A 21,800-nucleotide genomic window follows, 5' to 3' on the forward strand; every position below is an offset into this window, starting at 1 on the left:
TATTTTGAACCATTTATCTTAAAAATTATTTTGGGGGATGGCCCTCGCACCTCACGTTTACCCTGGCGGGTTTTCAATACCCCCCAGTATTAGTTGAGCCGTAAACCCTCCCTGTCCTTAATTCCTAGCTGCGCCCCTGCGCGGGTAAATATTTACAGTCTGATTTCAGTGATCTGGGTTGATGTGGGAACCAAATGCTTCAATGGCGAACTATACACACGGGGGTATATTTTTAGACAGTTCTCGATCTTAAACCTGAATCTCACGAGTCTTGATCTTGCTCAAGTTCGAGTATACTAGCAACCATGTCGCAAGTACAGGAGTTATTGCATCGTTTGTTTCAGTGATAGCATGCAGGAGTCCTACATTATCCTGGCTGCTATTGTTGTGGTTTTTGGATTGAAAAGCATTACGAGATGTAATCGTGCTAGGTTAGCTATACTTGACTATTCTTACGATATTCTTACGATTCTTATTGCTATTCATACGATACAGTCGTTTATACTTTGTCGTAATGACTCAAGAATGGTCCATTTCGCTATTTCATATCTTTAGAAAATACGTTTAGGTCGGATGCTATTTGGAAAATGTTGAACGTGATTCGGATTATAGCAATGTTTATGCGACTAGGGCTACATGCATGATCACTGAAGAATCCACCTAGTGTTTCGAGAACTTATTTCGTTGTTCGGCTTGGTTTTTGAAGGAAGCGGCCGAGAGATGAGGCCATGAGTGTTTGAATTGAAAGATATGGGAGGATGGAAAGAATTGGCATTAACCTACTATTATTCAATGAAGTCAAGAGAATTAAGCTTGAAAAACCCTCCAAGTAGCATTTTAGTACAGGGATTGGGGAAAATGTGATATTTCGAATCTACCAATGGAATTTGAACCCAAGGCGTGGGAAGGCAACACTTTGCCCACCAAACTAACCCGGTTGCTATAATTGTATCTTTTAGGAAGTTTGTTTTTTGGATCTGTCCTTTCCGGTAGTATTTATTTGAAATACTGCGGGACAGAACAGAAGTCTGATGATTAATACTCAATGAAGAACATTTTTAACGTATATTATTCTGATTCCATGCTATTCGACTCATGTTTAATATTATTGCATATATTCTTTCGTCGTTATCCGAAAGAATTTCCTCGTCTTTCTGCACCCATGTATCGGCTTCTCCGCACGTTTTATTTTTCTACAATTGTTTCATCGCTATTCTGATGAGCAGGCCTGTAGCTGAGTTGTTATCTGAAGGCGTTTCTAATTATTACTGGTCCTGCATTGATAATCCCACATTTGACTTGTGTACCACTGAAGCTAGAGAATCAAATTAAATTTTGAGGTTGAAGACATAGGAGCAATTTTCCAGGAGTTATATTTCAACTTAATTTCGGCCTAAATTTTGATACTTGGGACATCCTGCTCTTCATAATTAACTCATCAGCCTTGATGAGCCTACATTAAACGCGTGTACCACTGATGGTAGATGATCAAAATAATTGTTGAGGATACGCGGTTTATTTTTGTACCCTGTGGAATACTAGTAAAGTCTCCAAAGACCCTCTCCAACTTATACATGTAGAGCCTGGCAGTAGTTGAGACGGGGATCTGAGTGACCTCGTCGCCTCCGAAGTTCACGGGGGATTGGTCTGGGGGTGGGTGGGCGGGCAAGTGGCGCGTCATCGCTTCCGGACATCACGTGACCCCCGTTTGGGGCGCTGATGGGGAGGGGAGAGCGCGCGGCTCGCGATCGTCGCTTTGGCCTGCTTTCCCAGAGTGCACCGCGCGCGCGTGACGCGCAACAGCTGTTTCTTCCGCCTCCGAGAGCGAGTCAAGTGGCGATTTTTTTGTTTTCGAATAAATTAATAATTACGCGTCAGGGTTTGCATTTTAACGAGAGCATTTGCACAATTTTCATGCGTTAACCCTTCACTTATTGTTGCTAATTTTTAATTTCTGTAAAATTTAATGAGGTAGATACTCTATGAAGTACATTTTTAATTTAAATTATTCTGATTCCATACTATTCGAATTCTGTTTAACATAATGGCATAAGATTGTGATACGTGTGTTGTGAAGTGCAAGGGTGCCTCATTGTGTGATGCTGAGACCGATACCCCTAACGGCGCATCTAGTACCCTTCAGTGATCGAAGCCGTCCACTGATAGTTGACCTCTTCCTCGTGTGCAAAAGAGGGCCTTCCTCGTTGCTGTGGCGACTGAGTGTTTGTGCACAAGTGCGTCTTCCGACCACGTGGCTTCGGGAACATCTCCTTAGTGTCCCTCACTCTATCTTGTTCCCCTGAATCTGTCTTGTCCGACAGAATTTCCTCTTCTGCCTGCGCCCCTGTTCCCTCCTGCTGTTTCCTCTGTTCTTTTTCATCTTACACAAATGCTTCATCTCTCCTTGTGCGAAAACCTGTAGATGAGTCGTTATCTGAAGGTTTAGGCGTTTCTAATTACTACTCGTCCCGCACTGATGAACCCACATTTAAAGAAATGCACCACTGATGCTAGGAATTCAAATAAGATTTTGAGGTTGGATACCCAGAAAACATTTTCCAGGAGTTATATTTCAACTTAATTCTGGCATAAATATTGATGCTTGGGACATTGTAACCTTCATGTTTAAGTCATCATCTTTGGCATCTAGTTCTCCATGTGCGCCGGTGTTCTCTCAAAGACCACTCTCGTGTTTAGTGAAATTGTTCTTATCCTGGTGTGGGTATCTGTTGCAACGTTAGTGTCCAAATACTGAAGCGTTTCTAATAACAGTTCTTTCATTGCAAGGTGCTGCTTTTCGTGTAGATCTGTTCGTGCGGTACTACTTTGCTTTACATTTGAGAAATGCAACTCGTGTAGCAGGCGAGACTTTGAAAACTTAAGGCAGTAAATATTCCTTTCCCTTTAGGAGTACATTTTGTCCTTCATCATTCGTCTTCCCTCCATCCCATACTATTTATCGTCACAATGGTGTCGTAAACTTTTGTGTCATTATCAGGTACTGAAGGTTGAAAAGTTTGCAATAGCTGTTATGGTGTACTGTTGCGCACAGTGGTGTACGGGTGTTCTGTTTTCGTGTGCACAGATGTTACGTATGACATAGGATATATTTTGCTGATGGTGAAAGGTGGTTGGGTTGTGGTGAGTTGGGATCCGAATCTAGAAGGACGGCCATGAATGTTTGTTTTTCGTCGCGAGTTTATCCTTCCTCACGATCGATATTCTGATGTGCGCACTTAAATTCTATCTCGAGTTCCATAAAAATTCTCCGCTCTCCGCCGGAAGACGTCTTCCCGCGCCCACTCCACCTTCTTTGCATCGCTCGGCCGGCGGCGTTCGAACAAAGCGAGCCTCCCTTAGTAAGTGTTTGTGCTCACTCGGGATGTGACTTGCTTCATGAAGAATCTCTCTCTCAAGATTTCTCCCCCTCCAGGCGAAACTTCCTCCGAAGACTGGGGTGTTATATATTTTTTAGTGTTGACTCAACTCGCAGCCGAAGCTGAAAAACAAGGAGTCGGTTCCCGTGGTGTGAGTGGAAGTAGACGAGTGTGCGCTGGGGATATTACTTGCTTTGATTAGACCCCCTGAGTGAGGAATGGAATAGAGTGAATATGTCCTCCTGCGAATCCAACCGAGATTAAAATATACCCACTAGTAATGTACCCCATTATCGATATCATTTTTTAGATTGAAGTGATGCTTTTCGTTGATTTTGAATGAAAATTAAAGTAAATGTAGGACTCGCAGAAGGAGAGATACCAGAATTATAATAAAATCTTTTTTTAAGGCTTTTAATTTTCTATTTTAAAACGTTATAATAGCATGTACATTTTTCATATGTCACGTGTTTTGATCGTTCGACTCAGATTTGAGTTACTGCGAAGCCAAATTCAGCGCTGGTGTTCGTTCTGAAGGTGAAACATCTTTCAAGATACTTTACCGGAACCCTCCTCCAGAGACTGGTTCGTTGTTCAGTGTTGGTGCAGATTGCGAATGTGAACAACAAGTAGGAGTAACACAGTAAGGAGTGAAACGCGTTTGTTCTGTATCAAGAGATCTCGTTTTTGCTTCGGGCCTTTTTAATCACCGGTTTCATCCGCTGTCTGCGAGGAGGGGTTAAATAACTACCCGAGGCCCCCCTCCTAGGGCTTGACCTCCGCTGAGGCCACATCAAGGGCCTTCTACCGTCGTCGACCTACTCTGCACACACATTGGCTGTTGCCTCGAAGTTGTAGATCCTGAGATGGCGCCAATATCAGGTGAGAACGCCAGTACATACAATAAATTATATGCGTAGTAAAAGTTTGATAGAGAAGCTAGAATCCAGATATTGGGCTAACTCAATAAGCAAATTCTTTGCCAACTCTTTATTAGGTTATTTGGGAAGTATCCTGCGGGTACGTCGCTCGAGGGTTTAATTGATTACGAAATACGAAAGGGGGGATGGAAAATGGACAGCGAAGCGAAAATATGTTTGAATGAATTCTATTCTCGGAACAACAAAGAAATGAACACTTTTAATGAATTGAATCCAATTTTTCGGGCGAAATAAATTGGAAATTGTATCTGATGCAATATTCGTGACGGAGTATTTTCACGAAAAAATATATTTTTGGAAAATTGCTCGTTGTAATGTATTGCAGTCTTTAAATACATAAAATGAATCACAAATCCTGGTATCTTTGTCGGTGTCATTTTTTCCAACTAATACATAGATTTTTTTTATCTATATGTCGGTGTACTGTCGGTGTTATTATCAGCATCTTCGGTGATTCAACTAATTTATAACCCTATACTTCATTTCAACCTACACTTCAGTGACAATTTTAGCTTTCTAACTACTCTGTGATATTATGAGTTGAATAATGCTTAAGTAAAATAGGCTCTGGATATAAAGTTAATAACTTGCTGTGATTGCCAATACTAGATATCTCATGAATGAATCAGTAATTATGCTAAATTTTCGTTTTCTACTACGAACTAATCGTTTTATTTGCGTGGGAGCATATCTGCGTCCTTAGCACTCTTCTAGTTCCTGTCTGACCGCGTGTCATTGTCCTGTGTGCTTGGCCTGTGCCCGGAAAGTGAGCGCGTGTCTGATTAAGGCTAGGATGAGTGCTACATGCCTGTTGTTTAATCACCCCGTGCCACACACTCCGGTAGTGGCTTGCACGGTACCTCGTAGATGGCGATGTAGTGAGAACTCAGAACTGGCGTTGTGCACGTGTTACAGATTGTTTTCCTTTGGCGATAATCAAGTGTGCAGCTTAAGGTCATGTATACTTTACCTTCCACAAGCCCACGGATGGTAGCGTGTGTAAGATTTCCAGGTCCATCATCGCTAGAATGCTTGATGTTCCTTTCCCGAATTGTACTGAATCACGCGATGCTTGGACTTGCAGAAGTTTTGTTTGGTTTTGTTTTTATTTATTCTTGTGAAGCTTTGATTTTTGTGAAACAAAATGGAACATTTTATATAAAAAACAATAAAGAGAAAGGAATTAAATATATGCGCTTAATCACGGAAATCTTAATTCTATTTCCTTGATTTTTAAAGTTGAGGATCTCTGTGCAAACGTCGAAGAGAGCAAACTTGCTTGGTTGACGGCTACCAGAACTTCCTCGTAGAAAGAATCATAAGTAGGACTACAGTACAGGACTGCTAGTATATAAGTAAGGTATCAGAGAAAATGTAAGCGAAGCAAGTTATTTCTGAAACCTCCTGCATTTGGTCTTGCAAAAGTTCATGGATACTTGCTCTTATACTCGGATAAAGTATTGTGTACTTTAGCCTTAAGTGATCGTTGGCGTAAACTCACTCCCAGAAAAACACCCTTTAGGTGGCATCGTGTAGATGCTAATGAGTTCTGTCTGACGCCAAAAAGTATCCTCTACGGTATCCCACATAGCTGTGACTTCCATCTTCGTCATCTCATTTCCCGCGATTTGAGAACCTGTCACGCTCCATATCTATTTGTAAGTGTATAACAGCGCCCAGGGATCAATTTGGTGGTTTAAAGGGGACAATACCAACATGTTAGGAAAAAAAGGGGAATATATCGGTGAAATGGTTATGAAAATTATGTTAAAAATAAGCATGGATTAGCATGCTCAAAATTCTAAAATTTAACGGCATATTTATCAATTTGTTTGTAATATTGATATTGTAGAGAACGTATACTCTTTCGCAATTCGTTACTAAAGCGCACCTTAGTATTAATTAATATGCAACGAACATGCATGGTAAAAATTACTTCAACTCCAAATGCATGTTTATTTACTGCATAAAATATTAAGGAGAAATTTTCAGTTTGACGATAATAAGATGATATTGTGTAGAAAATTGGCACAAAGCTGCTCGATAAATAATATTATTAGCATCGATTACATCATAGCAGTTTTCTCAAAATCCATGAATTTCAGTGTTATTGGTAGTAAATCATATGTGAGAATTACTTTTGGATCGCTTCATTGGTTATGGCTATCTTGAGGTTGCTGATCACAATATCTAATGAATAACTTATTTTTGTCTTGAATATATTCTTGTATCCTGTTCTTGGAAACCCCTATTGCCTTGTCCCTCGTTACGGGTATTAATAATTTTCTAGTTGATAAAAATTGATATTATTAGTAATTAGAAATAAAGAAATAAAACTTTGTAAGGTTCACTGTTATTTAATTATGGGTACGACCCGGGTTTCGTAACTTGGTTACATCGTCAGGTCCTGTGATAATAGTGAACCTTACAAAGTTTTATTTCTTTATTTCCAATATGGAGAGGGTTTACCAAGTAAAACCTGAAGTTATCAGTTAGATATTATTAGCATCTTGGATGGTTTTTATGGTGTGATTATTATGGTGTAATTATTACGATGTGATTATTATGGTGTGATAGTGGGATTAGTATAGGTCATGGCTGTTAAATATACTGTTTCTGTTGAGTCATCTTCATTAGAAATTAATAGAGTTGAGTTCAGTCATCTTGGAACCCATTTCAAATTCACTTCGTCTCGTTAGGAAGACACGTACCTACGTAAATGCATGATATTCTCTCACTCACAACTTCAATACTTTTCTTCTTTTCTCTAATTTTTCTGGTTACTTATCGAGTAGTATTGCTGACGTGATATGTCAAGCCCTGATATGATTGTACTGTAACTTTGTGAGCGATAAACTTCAGAATTCATTTCACAGGGGTTGAATGTGACATAGGGGCATGACTAAAATTCTCATTGTGACTCAATGAACTTAAAAAAATCTTACTATCATACTTAGAATCAAACGTGCTAGGTATTAAGACTTATGTTATGGTAATACTCAGCAGTTAAAATGAATTATAAGCCGTTCATAGCAATAACGTCAACTTTCTTAGGAGAGATGTAGTAGAACATAACTAATGATAGGCATAAACGAAGATATTGTATTGTCCACAGTTTATTAATCGAGTACTACACGTGTTTCGCTTGTTATACAATCATCCTCAGGTTCTAATAGAAGCTAACTATTAGTACATATTAGTTTCCAGTTAGTTTACATTAGTACCTGAGGATGATTGTATAACAATCGAAACTCGTGTAGTACCCGATTAATAAATTGTAGACAATACGATATCTTCCTTCATCACTATCGTCATATCAAGCCTGTTGGAGGGAGCGTTTTCAGTTGAAGCCATATAAAAATGATGAAACTATTTTTTTGGAAAGTCCAGATGCTATTGGCCTTGGGGACCATATTTGTGGCCCGAGAGGGTTGCCTGTTAGCCATCGCTGCCGGATGACTAGAATCTCCTCCAGGCTTTCGTGTATATTTTTTTCCTCAAGTGTGCAACAAAGGCCTATTGTTCCAAAATATTCCCTCTAGAATCTCGTCGTCCCGCGGGTGATGTAACCTTGTTGCCGTGGAGACACGTGGACGCTCCGTCGTCTTCTTTTCTGTCCCCCTTGAAAGCTGATGTCTATGGAGGTCGAGTGGCTATCGATTTGAGAGAGTTCGATTTGAACGAGGTCGATTTCAAGAACACACACATGCTACACTATCGATGCAAGTGACACTTGAGGACGGGAGATAGCTCAGTAGATTTTTTCCGCAGCATTATTACGTATATCTTAAAGATATATGCATTTTTATCATTCGAATATGCGGCAAGGAATAATCATTTTCCTTGGTATTTTTGAAATTTTTAAGAAATTATTATTTTATTTAAATTATAGAGGGAAAGCGCTTGCCAAACATTTTTATTGAAACTAGAATGGATTCAGGGATAAAAATTGTAGGTATCAGAAGGAGGTAAAATAGTTTTTCACATTTTAATTCTGAGAAATTTGAATGAATTCAAGCAGTCTTAAAATATTCATAAAATTTAAAGCATTGATTTATTTCTGCCATTTAGAAGCGACTAAATAGAACAATATTTAGCTTTACTAGCGAAATGAAATTTTAAGACGGAAATGAAACGAAAAAACGTTATTGACTAAAAGGCGCTTATCGGTTTTGCTAGAAGAGATTTTATCCCTGACTTGGGATTTGATGATAGTTTGTATAATCATAATTTGAGCAAATTATTTTACAAAACGTCCGCTTCTTCCTTCCAATGTCTTCTGCGGGATAGATTTCCTAATCTTCTTACCTATACCATCGAAGACTGAACTCTTCCAGGAGGCATTGAAAGATTGTAATAGTTGTAATAACATTCGATTTTTTATTTTTATGAGAGGTCACAGATGCTTTGTACTCACCATCAACTAAAAATGTACTAAAAAGTCAAGGAGTGATGAATATGTTACGAAGGGATGCGAGAGGGGGAATTTTAGACGAGTAAAGAGGAAAGTTTTTTACAGAGCTCAATTGCGGAAACCAATGCATTTATTCCCTTTTTGCGGCTGCTATGTGCTCAATCAATATTGCGAAAATATTAGCGACTGTCGCTATGATTGTTCTCTTCATAGGAGAGGTTGGATTTTCATCCTGTTTACATGTAAAATTTTCAGTCATGAAAAGCAACCTCTCTTTGGGTCTGTCTGAGCGTGTTAACATACCCTGTCTAAAAACAGTATCTCTTCATGAGAATGCTGAGCCAATCACTTATGTATGGCACATCTAGTGATCCATCTGAAAATCTTCCAGCTGGCTCTTTGAAAATGGTTTCATAATGACGTTGGGTCTTAGCATCAAAGGTGTTGGTTACCGTATCTATCTCTAGCTATAAAGATAATTGTATCTATCCTTAAGGTACGAATAAAATGAATTAAGGGTATGAAGGTTTTAAGCTCGCGTCTGAGCTTTAAGCCTCTCATTACGTCCTCCGGGTTGCGGATGGTGGGTCAACCTCTAGATATAGAGGTTAGCTTCGATATAAGCGAGTTTACTTGTCGAATAAGCAGTCGTGGACAAGAAGCGGCGACATTCCGAGGTGGTATGGGTCTATCCCTGCGTGAGATAGGCCATCTAAATGATACATTAAACCTGTGAAGATGCCGTGACTTGGCGATGGGAGGCCGCCAACAATTATGCCTCACATCACCCGGGGGAGAGGGCAGCAGCTCTTCTTCACATGAGTGAAGGTGGAGACCACGGTGGTCAGTACAGCGACGCTCATTTCACTTCAGATGTCGTAACATTTAATTTAACGGCTGCAGTACTGCGATGTGAAAGGCAAGGAGAAACCACCCACATTATTATCCTGAGGATTCGCTGTTACTCCAACTTTAAATTATCTGACATGATGTGAAACAGAAGAGAGGCGTCGCTATGAAATGGTTTGCGTATTGGAGAGAGAAATGGAGAGCTGCGTCAAACCAGTCTTAGGATTTTGGACTAATGATGATGAGGTTATTAAGCCAACCTTCCTTAAATTGGTTAAGGTGCGTTTGGTGGGGACATGAAGCAGGTAGTCCGAAGATGGGCGTGGCACACCCTCCGTAGGGTCCCTAATCCCTAACCCTTTCCTCGACGCGTTCACCCTCGCTGGCCCATCTCTCGGACCCTCCCAGCGGGGTCCTCCCTCCCGAAAAGTGACCCCTGTGACTGCAATTTGGAAATCAATCAATCAATCAATCCAATAATCAAAAAATGATTGCTTGCATCGTACTCCTGCCAATCGTGCGATCAAGTACGTCTTTGAACCGTGTTTCTGCTATGAAAAATAACGATTTTGTTAAATTTGCTAAACACGTGGCTGCTGACCACCGGAAAATGGCAACAGCGCTTTGGAATGAGCAAGGTAGCGGGCTGTTTGAATGAGTTACGAGCATTATTTGGCCATATGGTGCCGCTCATTTTCACGCCAAGGCTTCAGTTAATTTACCTACAGTTCCACATATTCTCCGATAGATGATCTGCGTCGAGATAAAGGGTCAATTATTCCATAAGGCGGATATTGAAGGGTTCAAGTCGAACTAATACGAAAAGTCGAAAAACACGCTAGAGGTGGCTAGGCTTGGTGAGTTATAGACGGTGACTGCGAGTCCCTTGACGTTTTATATTATTACGTAAAATACACCTACCAGGGTTAACAGCAACCTTGAACTCTTGAAAGCGAATATTTCAGAGTGCGTAGTCAGAACTGAGGCTGTTATTATGGCCAAAGAGCATATATTTCATACCTCATGGTTCATCTACATCTACATTATACCCCGCAAGCCGCCTAAAAGGCGTGTGGCACAGGGTATTTGGACACCAGCCGTCTAAGCATTAAAAATGAAGTGCTCTACCAAGTTTTGACAAGAATTTATTAAACTTCTTTATGGTTCGGGGAAAAATGAATTTCCATATCTATCCGTTCGGAAAAACATCTCTCTCAATTAATCGATTCCATCGGACCTGGAAATATAGTTTGGCTGTAATATTTTGTTTTCCTGTCGCTCTTAAAGACATCCATTCTCAATTGTTCAAGCATTCTAAGTCTAGCGTGCAATCTAAGAGTCTCCAGCGGCTAGCAGCCTTGTTTGCTTAACATCTGGGTAACCCTGTCTGTACGCCCGTAGCAGTTTTTGACGAAACGCGCAGCCTTCCTTTGTGTTGTATTCAGTTTGCGCAACAAGTCTTTATGTACCGGATCCCATACTACGCTCGCTACATATTCAAGGTGCGGTCTGACGAGAGCGAAATAGCACCTTTCTTTCTCTTGCTCATCCGAAAATATTCCCACAATATGCTTGACGAATCCTAATGTATTCAGGGACATGCCACAGATATTCAAATTCGCTTTTTCAAAAATCATAACGCAGGCTATTGACGTACCTGGTAGCTCCTCTTTGCACGCATTCTAACTCTGTTTTTAAGCCTATTTCACGTGGATCCCAAACACTGGCAGCATATTCTAAATGGAGTCCAATGAGGGAGAAGTAGCTAATTTCTCTCACCTAAATGAAAAAGCCACGTGTGGATCTTTCTAGCGTGAAAATAAAATAAATGCGGGACAATTATAAAAGTCTAAAAATCATACAAAGGAAACTCTTCTGTGGGTATCGAATGAATTCAAACGAAAAATATTCGGCGAATATTTAAACGTTCACCCTAAAGCTTTCTGATTATTCGTAAGAGAGGTACAGGGAAATAGCGCTGTAATAATAACGCTGTAACAAATAATGGTTGAAAACCCCCTGCCTAACACCCCAGACGTGGTTAGGCTGTGTGAGTTTTAGGCGGTGATTGCGAGTCCCTTTAAGTATTTTCTCCAGAAAAAGGAAAGAAAAATTTCTTAAGAACGCACTGACAAGTACTCTTTGAATTTGTCATACATAAATGCACCCATCTACTACTCAGTCCTCTTTCAGCCAATGCGGCATAGTTCCTTGTAGATATAGACTCTAAAGCGCTAAGAAAAATGCGCCCCATAATTGACCATCCAGAATGGTCGTGCAATTTGCATTGTACAGGGAGGGTCGCAGGAATGAAGGCGAGGTCGGCCGATCTGGACTCTCAACCTAATGACAATTGGTCAACGCTAGCTTGGTTTTCAAGTAGGTAACAAAAAAATTAGCTGGTCTCAACGATAACTCAAAAGCTTACATAATTTTCCGTGAGTATATGAGACAGCAATTCATACAGTGAAGTTTAACCGTCTTTACCAAAATTCTGTGCATTAATCGGTACTGTACAATAGTATCAATACTGTACCTTGATACTAACCAATGTTATCCGGATCCTGATGAGATTTCGATCGAATAAAAATCTAGTTCTAAAAAACTAGTTCAAAATTCGCGAGCCGCATTGCTTTGCGCTAATCTAGGTGCCTGGCCATGGGGCCCCGAAGGCAAAAGTTCTACTAAAGAAAAAAAGGTTCTGCTGTCATTATTTCAAAGGCAGGGAATATCAGATATCAGTAAATTAAAGTCATTTAGATGCATCTGCATAATACCCAGCGAGCCACCTCCAATGTGTTTGGCAAGGGGTTATCAATCACCAGCATGCAGTATGCAACAGGATTGCCACAGAATGCACATCAAATGGTACAAATATCGTCACGTCTAATAACGAATTATATCAAAAGTCCCGAATCGCAATCTAAATCGCAACTAGTTCCAAAGTAATAATCCTGGCTGGGGTCATTTGCCGTAGTTTAAGAAATAAGATTCCCGATTTGCACCATTTAATTCATCGCACGAAATGTAACGTTATTATTGGAACAGGAAGTTGGCTAACAAATGATGATTTAGACAGTGAGATCCTCCCAAAATCGTTCACCGTTAATCGGAAAGATAGAATTAATCGAGCTGGAGGCGTATTCATAGCTGGAAATAATTCAATCGTCAGCCAAGCGGTAACCGTAACTGTGACCAGCGTTGAATCTGTGTGGTGCTCAATTAGTTGCCCAAAATCCTAAACTATATCAGTGTGCACGTATTACAGACCACCAACTCAGATATAGTATCTATGTTGGATTTTGAATTTCAAATAAATCCGAGTATCCTGAAAGAAACTTAATTGTAGGAGGAGATTTCAACGTACCTTCTGAAGATTGGAGACGCATAGCTTCATTCCGGGTAGGAGAGATGAAATGATTTGTGAGGCACTATTACACACCTTTACATAAAATTTATTGTCTTAAATGGCATCCGTACGCAACCGAGGAGAAATTATTCTTGATTTATTTGCGACAAATATACCTGATCAGGTAATAAACGTGAGCACACTCGAAGGAGTGGGTGACCATTGGGTATAACTGCAAAATCTTCTCTTAATACCGCTTTAAACTTAAAAAAAAAGCGTAAAGTTTTCATTTTTAAATGAGCTGTTTTTGATCGGTTTAAGATTCATCTGTAAAATTCTTTCCCCGCGTTTCAAGAAACAATAATAAAGTTAAATGTTGAGGGTACTTGGCAAGGGTTTTGTTTCGCTCGTAACTTAGGGAATACATAGCTACATCCCTAGTAAAATAAAAAAAGAAGACAGCGAACCGAGATGGTATGACGCGGAAGTGAGAAAATTATTTAGGCGACAGAGAACGTACCATGCTAAAATTAAAAAAGTCGGCACGAATTTATCCACTAATGAGCGAGAGTTAATAAATGAACAATATTGTTGTCCCAAGACGCCACGAAGGAAGCGTTCAGGAATGCATTCACGAATTTTAAAAGAAAAACACTATTAGAGCAGTTACGGGATAACCCAAGAGCGTTTTGGTCTTATGTCCGCGAAGTTGAAGGTAAAACGATCGATTTTTTCCACGATTATAAGAGATTACAACGGTAGCAATAGACTCATAAGTAGATTAAATGACTTTTAGTGTAGCCTATCAACCAATGTAAAACTTAAATCATGCTGCCTGCTGGTGATTGATCAACCCCTGCCAAACACCCTAGAGGTGGCTCGAAGGTTACTATGTAGATATAGATTAACACATCGTATTCAGCTTAGTAATGAAACACCTAGACGCGCAAAAATTGTTTATGAGAGGTCAACATGGATTCAGGAAAAGATTATGCGAAACCTCAATAATCATCTATCGTGGAATAAACATATTCGGGAAATAACAGGTTAAGCCGATGGTTAATTGGGTTTTGTTAAAATAATACTAGGAAAGTACGACGGCAAAATAAGATACGAGGGTCATTCAATAAGTTTTTAGAAAAAGTTATAAAAACAAATTACATTGGGCCATTTGTTTTATATTTTTCATTGTATACTTCTTTTAGCAGTATAAATTTGTCAAGCATTTTTCCAAGCATTTTAAGCCGTCTGGAACATTTAGAAACATGAAGTAATGTTTACATAAGTTAGTAAGCTACAATACAACTCATGTAATCTATTTGTGAGTTCTAATGCTGTCTGTAGAGTATCTTATATATCGTGGAAAAGAGACATTCTGAATCTGTCTGTTCTACAGTCTATCTCTCTTAAATTATTTTTATGATTCGATCTACCGTATTATGCTGGTGTTAGTAAGATATGTCTACCTTCGCTAGAAAAGACATTCCTCTTGAATTTAGCTATTAGGTTAAGTTTATTTTTCCGTCTGCGATTCCGATTTCGTTTCGAGTAATCGATGAGGTATTAACACTAACAAGACTAACGTAAAGAAGTTTAACGTACCTGGCAGCGCCTCTTTCAATGGATGGTCATTAATGGGGTGCATTTTTGTCAGCACTTAAGATTTCTTATTAACAAAGAACTTTGCCGCTATTTATTTCATTTCTCTGGAGAAAATACGTCAAGGGACTCGCAGTCACCGTCTATAACTCATCAAGCCTAGCCACCTCTAGCGTGTTTTTCGACTTTTCGTATTAGTTCGACTTGAACCCTTCAATATCCGCCTTATGGAATAATTGACCCTTTATCTCGACGCAGATCATCTATCGAAGACTATGTGGAACTGTAGGTAAATTAACTGAAGCCTTGGCGTGAAAATGAGCGGCACCATATGGCCAAATAATGCTCGTAACTCATTCAAACAGCCCGCTACCTTGCTCATTCCAAAGCGCTGTTGCCATTTTCCGGTGGTCAGCAGCCACGTGTTTAGCAAATTTAACAAAATCGTTATTTTTCATAGCAGAAACACGGTTCAAAGACGTACTTGATCGCACGATTGGCAGGAGTACGATGCAAGCAATCATTTTTTGATTATTGGATTGATTGATTGATTTCCAAATTGCAGTCACAGGGGTCACTTTTCGGGAGGGAGGACCCCGCTGGGAGGGTCCGAGAGATGGGCCAGCGAGGGTGAACGCGTCGAGGAAAGGGTTAGAGATTAGGGACCCTACGGAGGGTGTGCCACGCCCATCTTCGGACTACCTGCTTTATGTCCCCACCAAACGCACCTTAACCCTTAAATTTTATCCATTACTTGATGATGACCAGCGACTGACGCTTTAATTGGCAAGTGTAATAAAATTTGTTGAAGATTCGTAGTTATATCGTTTAAATTTTCCTCGAGGTTCCACCAAGTTAGTTATCGTCGTGTCCGCATCTGGACTCACCTTTCACGTTTCCAGTTTTGAGTGACTTCGGCATTCGGCTACTGTTCTAAATGATCTATGGGTTGAACCACTAAGTGAAATAAAGGCATTTCCGTGATTTCAATATTATATTTGGGATTTTAAAAATCATTGAATATATTATTTGTGGTTCCACTGAAGATAGATAGTGTCGATAGACTTGTTGAAAATGATGATTGCACATTGCAACTCAGGCTGTGTGGGCTTTTTATATTTCTTCGGCCATGCTATATTTTTCTACGGAACAGGGATTTAGCAATAGAGTGACAAAAATTTTTTAAATGTGCAAGCTACAAAGATGTATGGTTTATTCTCGCAGAATATTTTACTTGCTATATGAAATGATTTATGGTAATTTCATAGGAGAGGTTGGATTTCCTTCCTGTTTGCATGTAAAATATCCAGTCATGGAAAGCAACCTCTGTTTGGAATGTACGCACCATGTGTGAGCGTGGTAGCATACCCTTTGTAAGAACAGTATCTCTTCATGAGAATGCTGAGCCAATCACTTATGTGTGGCACATCCAGTGATCCGTCTGAAATTCTACCAACGAGCTCTTTATAATGGTTCGACTGGCTCTTTGAAAATGGTTTTATAATGACGTTGGGTCTTAGCATCAAAGGTGTTGGTGGCCTACGAAATCTGGCGGTCATCAGTGAAGCGTTTCCATTTCATACCAGTCGTGCGTGTGTATAGGAGGCTGCTCCCCGCCTTTATATGGGGCGTCAGTGATGAAGGTTATTATAACTTTCAGTCGGCGGTGCTGTATCCCAAATGGGACATCCAATACCACCATTCTCGTGGGAGTTCTCTTCGGTGACATCATCGTTTTCGATCACCACGCGGCGTCCCCTCTGCGGCGATCACATCATTATCCCTCGGCCTCCTGCCTTCCATTCATGGATACGGTAGTGGAGCAGGTGCATGGGAGAGCGTAGGTAGGGTATCTTCCTCTTGAACAGTGGCGCATCCAAGATAGAATGGAGGGTGAAGAATGATCGAAGGCTTTCCCTGCGTATCGAATCGTGGAAGGTTATTCGGGAATTTCACCGGGTCAAGTTCTCCAACTCTATCTCAGCCGGCGTTTCGATGAGGGGTATGATGGTATTATTGATTCACCATCATTAATATTGAGACTATTTCCCTGATGACGATGGAAAACTCGTTCATTGAAACGTCGGCCGAGATGGAGTTGGAGAAATTGACCCGGTGGAATTCCCGAATAACCCTCCACGATCGAATCGAGGGTGTTCTCCAAATTTAAGAATCAATTGTGCTTTTTCAGCCACACTGAGAGATCTCATCCGACCAGTGTGCAAGTGAATTTTTTGACGTCATGAGCGACAATACGGCACTATGATCCTTTTCCAATATCTCTGTGACTTGCTCAGTCTTGTAAGCTCGGGTAGGGACTTACGATAATAAGGATGTGGGATGGGGAGAGGGGGAGGCCGGCGCTGCCATTTCTCTCAAAAGACTTTGTCATGGAATGGAAACGAAAGACTGTCTCAAAACCGTCGTCCCACTTGGCAACACAGCTAACTTACTTGAGAAGCGCACAACGCAGAGGTCTTAAATTTCCTGGTGGCTATGCTCCGCCTATCGCATTTCGGTTGGTTTTCAGAAAGTCACGTGCCCTCCGCCCTAACCCCCGAAATGCATGGGCCTGCCCCTCAGTCGCAAGGATATTTGGAATGAACTCTGGGCGCATTCAGACGAACTAGAGCTGTGAAATTTTCCTCTGAATGCGACTGGTATGTAACAGCTCGGTCGCGCGGGAAAGGGGTTATCAGTTGGACGCTAAGTCATTTCTTGGTGCGGCCTGTGCCTCCGATACTTGCCCGAGCTCTCGTCGCTGGCTTAACGGCCGGTCAAATATTGGTGCTGGGTAGCCAACGGTGTGTTACAGATGATTCATAAGACCCTCTCTCGCGCTAAATCGCCTCTTTACAGTATAATGGCTGATACTATTCTGTGTATTCTGCTCTGCAAGATCTCTTGGCGCTGACTCACCGTGGTTGAGTCCACTGATCAGTCTGCGAAGGAAAATTTCGATCACTATTGATCACTACGAAGCATAATGTAGGAAAACAAGTGAGAAGCTAAAGGATTTTAATAAGTATTGATAGTAAATAACAGTTTTAATCGACTTATTGTTATATAATAATTATTTTTAGCTAAGAATAATTGTTAAATAGCATTTCTGTGGCCATTGATTTTGACGCAGCTCTTGAATCGGTCTCTCGATTGCTATTTTTTCATAGTTTACTATTAATTCTGTGAATTTGCATCCGTAATTCTCGGCTCCTTATATCTCATTCGAGGTCCTTCTCTACCGTTCTTCCCTGTTACTTTCCCTTGGACGTTTCTCTTCCCCGAGTCATCATTATTTCAAGAAGTGGCCTATCAAGTTTTCCAATCTAAGTCTAAGGATTAAAAAGAAATTTCTTCTCTCAGACTCTTCTTAGGACATTCCACAATGGACGTATGGTTGTTTCATATGGTCTTCAAAATTCTTCTGTAGAAATACCAAATTTGTAATGATTTCACTCATGACGTCTCTGCTGCTGTAAACGTCCATGATTCAGTGGCGTAAAGAAAAAAGTTTTTAATGGAAGTTCCGGTGAACGTTTTCTTTACTTCTACGCTTATAATTAGAACTGATACTATAAGTTTCCTCGTTCTATTCCCCTATCGTCTTTTTCGCGATAGCTAATAATTTTGTTAAATCCACACAAGTTATCAAATGACGACCAGAGTCTCATCTTCCTCATCTTTGCCATCATCTGGTTTTACGATTTTCTCAGGTAGTCAGGTGTATTTGATTTGTTCATTTATTTCTGCAGATTATATTGAAGATTGTGAGATATTAAGGTTGCATATTTTAACTTTTTTCTATCATTATTGGTTACTCCGCTTCCGAAACAGAAGGCATTCAAATACTCAATTTCCTGTCAAATTTGTCAAGATTTTCGACCGATTATACTAATAATACAACTATTATGCATAATAGAACTGGATAGAGAGGCATAATTTTAACGTTTTCATCTCATTGATCCTCGTAGATAGCGGTAGAAAAACGTATGTCGATGAAAATAGAAAATCGAGTTTTAATAGTCAAAGATCGAGCAAATCCAGATCGAGCAATGGTCTTCGAGTTTCTATCCAAACTAAAATTTTCAACTCTTATCGTTACCATTTCTTTTGATCTCAGCAGTGTTACTAGCGGGCTAATATAACGTCATCTGTCCAACGTGAAAGATTATTCTCTAAGGCCGGTGAAATTGGCAGGGCACGCCCTCGATCATATAGAAAGAATCTCAATCAATTGTTCTTTCTAAAAATTTTAGTGATGCCGAGTGATTCCAAGTGGTGATCCCAAAACTTAATTTTGTGTGCATTTTTAATTTTTTAATGCTAATAATTCAATCATGTAATATGAGTACAGTTTTTGGATTTTTTCCTCTTTCTCAAGTGTGTATTTTGAGTGTTTTACGATTGTAAGTAAACATGCTTTTGTACCAACTGTATTTAAAAAAAAAAGAACGGTCGATTTTGTTTAGATTAATCGATATTTTGTGTTATACTTCGATATTTATTGAAAAGTGCTTTTCATTTCGATTAAAACTCGATTACTCGAAAAATCGATTTTTACCGAGTACGTTTGTTGGGATTTTTTTCTTCTACTTAGCTATGTTTTTGAATGTTTGACGATTAAATAGTAAACATGCTTTTGTACGAACTGTATTACAAAAATAACGGTCGACCTTTTTCGATTAATCTATATTTTGTTTTATATTTCGATTGTTATGGAAAATACGAGCTATTTTTAATTCGATCATAAATCGATTTCTCAAAAAATCGATTTTGACCGACATTTTTCCACCATTACTCCTGGACCTCCCTTTTGCGGCTGACTGACTGATGGGGAATCCCGCGAATTCTATTAGTCCCCATCCCCGTCGCTCTTCCCCCTTTGTCCCTTATGTGCTCCACTTCCGGCGGCAGACTATGCGTGCCTCACATACACACACTTTTACGTGGAGCATGCTCGTCTCTCTCTCTCTCTCTCTCCCTCTCCCGCGCGCCATCTGCTGGGGTCACGGCGTGAAAATCGATGTGTGTGCCCGCACACACATTCGTAAACTTGGGCGGAGTGCACGGCGACTCCGGAAAACTCCGGGGGGGTGGCGGGGTTTTTCGCCTTCCCCCCCAACTCTTATGGCGATTATATCTCTCGCGTGACACTCCCCCCTGTTCCTCCTTGCACCCTGACGTGGGGGGCGTGGCACCCTTTGTCATGCTCCGTTCATCCTCAAAATCCAGATGCACAAGATACTTGCCCTTGCGTGATTCAAAGAGTACTAGCGAGTACAGGATAAAAAGTATCTTTAGCATGGGACCTACCACGAATGGTACAACGGAGGATTGTCGTGTGGGCCACTAAACGTGTTCTCACCCACCGTGCTTTTAAATGGGTTTACAGAAGTCACCAATCGCGTCGCAGAGGGAGAGAGATCGAGCTTGATTGGTCAGCGGCTGGTAAGTCGTAGTGGGAACATGAATGGAACTTGGACCGCACCAATGATAAGAAAAAGCGTACTAGGTAGGATGCAAGCTTTGATGCATGATATCCACGATCCTAGCTCAGAACCTCACGATTGCGAATACGTAATGAGAGGATTCCCCAGTGTTATGTGTTGTCACTCGCTATGTATTTAAACGAGTTTATGAAAGACACCACTCGCGTTGATGACGGAATAGTGATCCAAATTTAACACTTTCAATGATGAACATGTAAAAGTCAAAATTTTCCCCTTGTGCGGCTTCCGTTTTTTGATGCAAAACGCATGCTTGGATGCCAAAAGAGCTGGGAAAAATAATGAAATAAATTCCATGGCTGTAATTTGTTAGCTGTGCAATTTTTTATTTATGACGTGATATCTCGTCAACAGCACAGAGGGATAGACACGTGATGCGGGCTGCCTAATTCGGCTTTTGCCCCGCGCCATAGTTTTCTTTCCATTATTTTTCTACGTGATGTAACAAAAAAGTTAAAAGGAAAATATTTTTAGTAATGTCGACTGGTATCACCATTGGTATTTTGCCACTGCCATAGGGCATTTTTGGTTTAGATGGATGTAATTTAAATAATAAGGATAAGGAATCGCCATGAACAGCTGTTTGATTGGAATGGTAATCCCGCTCAAGATATTTCGACATATTTCTTTTACTAGTACGCCTCAGTATCGGTGTAGGGTTCCAGAATATTGAATAATTTCTATATTTTCTTCTCAAGCTACTATTCTCATCAATGTGTTCCGTTACTCGTTCCTTGTTTTCAGCTCCAACACCTTTCCTCCTATACGACCACCAGTAAGCATCAGATATTTAACAAAAATGGGTTTCACATACCGTTATTACCTTTGCTGCAGCTGCTTGAGGTGGGAAGCACTCCGCTTTCAAGATATTTAATATTTAAGGACAATAAGCTATAATTATGATCATTAACCTTTTATTTTTGTGATGGCGTAATTTATAAAATTCATAAATTTTATATGCTATTCTTCGCGATCTTCTCGATAACAAAAACTATGTTGCAAATATTAAGAATATTCGATACGCTCTGCATTCGTGGCCTTCGGACATTTTGTATACCTATTAAAATGTGCGCTGAGAGCCAGCATAAATCACCACCAGGATAGCCAGCAGGATGAAGGAGCAACGGAGGAATTTTAGACTTAGACAGCCCGATAAGTCTCCTGTGGATAAAAATAGCTACAATAGGGACCACAAAATAAAATGGGACAGCACCAAATTAATATGCCGTTCCAATAACTTCTGGGACAGAATTGCTTAATGAGGCATTTGAGATCAGTTAAAAAATAGTTTTAATCGAGACACTACACACACACTCGAGTATAAACTTAGCAACGCGTGGAATTCATTTTTTAGAATTCCTCCGTTTTATCCAAATTTCCTAGATCTTTCCGGCCCCTCAGTAACCTGACTGTAGAAATTCACAGTGCACACCCGTACACAGTGAATTATGCAGGAAAATTCAAATGTAGACTGACTGAGGAATTTAATCGAAAATCGTTCTACTTAGGAAATCGGTCTAACGTAGGCCACTCTTCAAGATTTCTTTGAGTCAAATTTTTCGTTCTCTCATTGTGAATCTTTAAATACCGTGTTCAAAACACGTTTTGAGGTCACAAAAATTAATAATATTTTATTCCCTTGCGCATGATATCCTAAATTTTGTATTTAAAGCCAAGTGAGCGAGATGAAAGCGACCTAACCACGAATAAGGTGAATTGTGCGAACGACATAGTTTTATAAATACGCAGACATTTTATCGTGCA

At 40.1% G+C, this 21,800-nt stretch overlaps 1 protein-coding gene across 2 annotated transcripts in view; it reads left to right on the plus strand.

Moving 5' to 3' along the window:
• The window catches only part of LOC124168478, a 156,141-nt gene that overhangs the window by 31,147 nt on the left and 103,194 nt on the right, over window positions 1-21,800 (plus strand). Inside the window, exon 1 of one of the 2 annotated variants that reach the window (XM_046546758.1) lies at window positions 1,816-4,259. The exons of the other annotated variant lie outside the window; for it this stretch is intronic. The gene's annotated coding sequence lies outside the window, so the exon portion shown is untranslated. Of the gene's footprint in view, window positions 1-1,815; window positions 4,260-21,800 lie in introns of those variants that run through there. 2 annotated transcript variants of the gene reach the window in all.

The sequence above is a fragment of the Ischnura elegans genome, chromosome 11, assembly GCF_921293095.1.
Source record: "Ischnura elegans chromosome 11, ioIscEleg1.1, whole genome shotgun sequence".
Taxonomy (NCBI): Eukaryota; Metazoa; Arthropoda; class Insecta; order Odonata; family Coenagrionidae; genus Ischnura; species Ischnura elegans.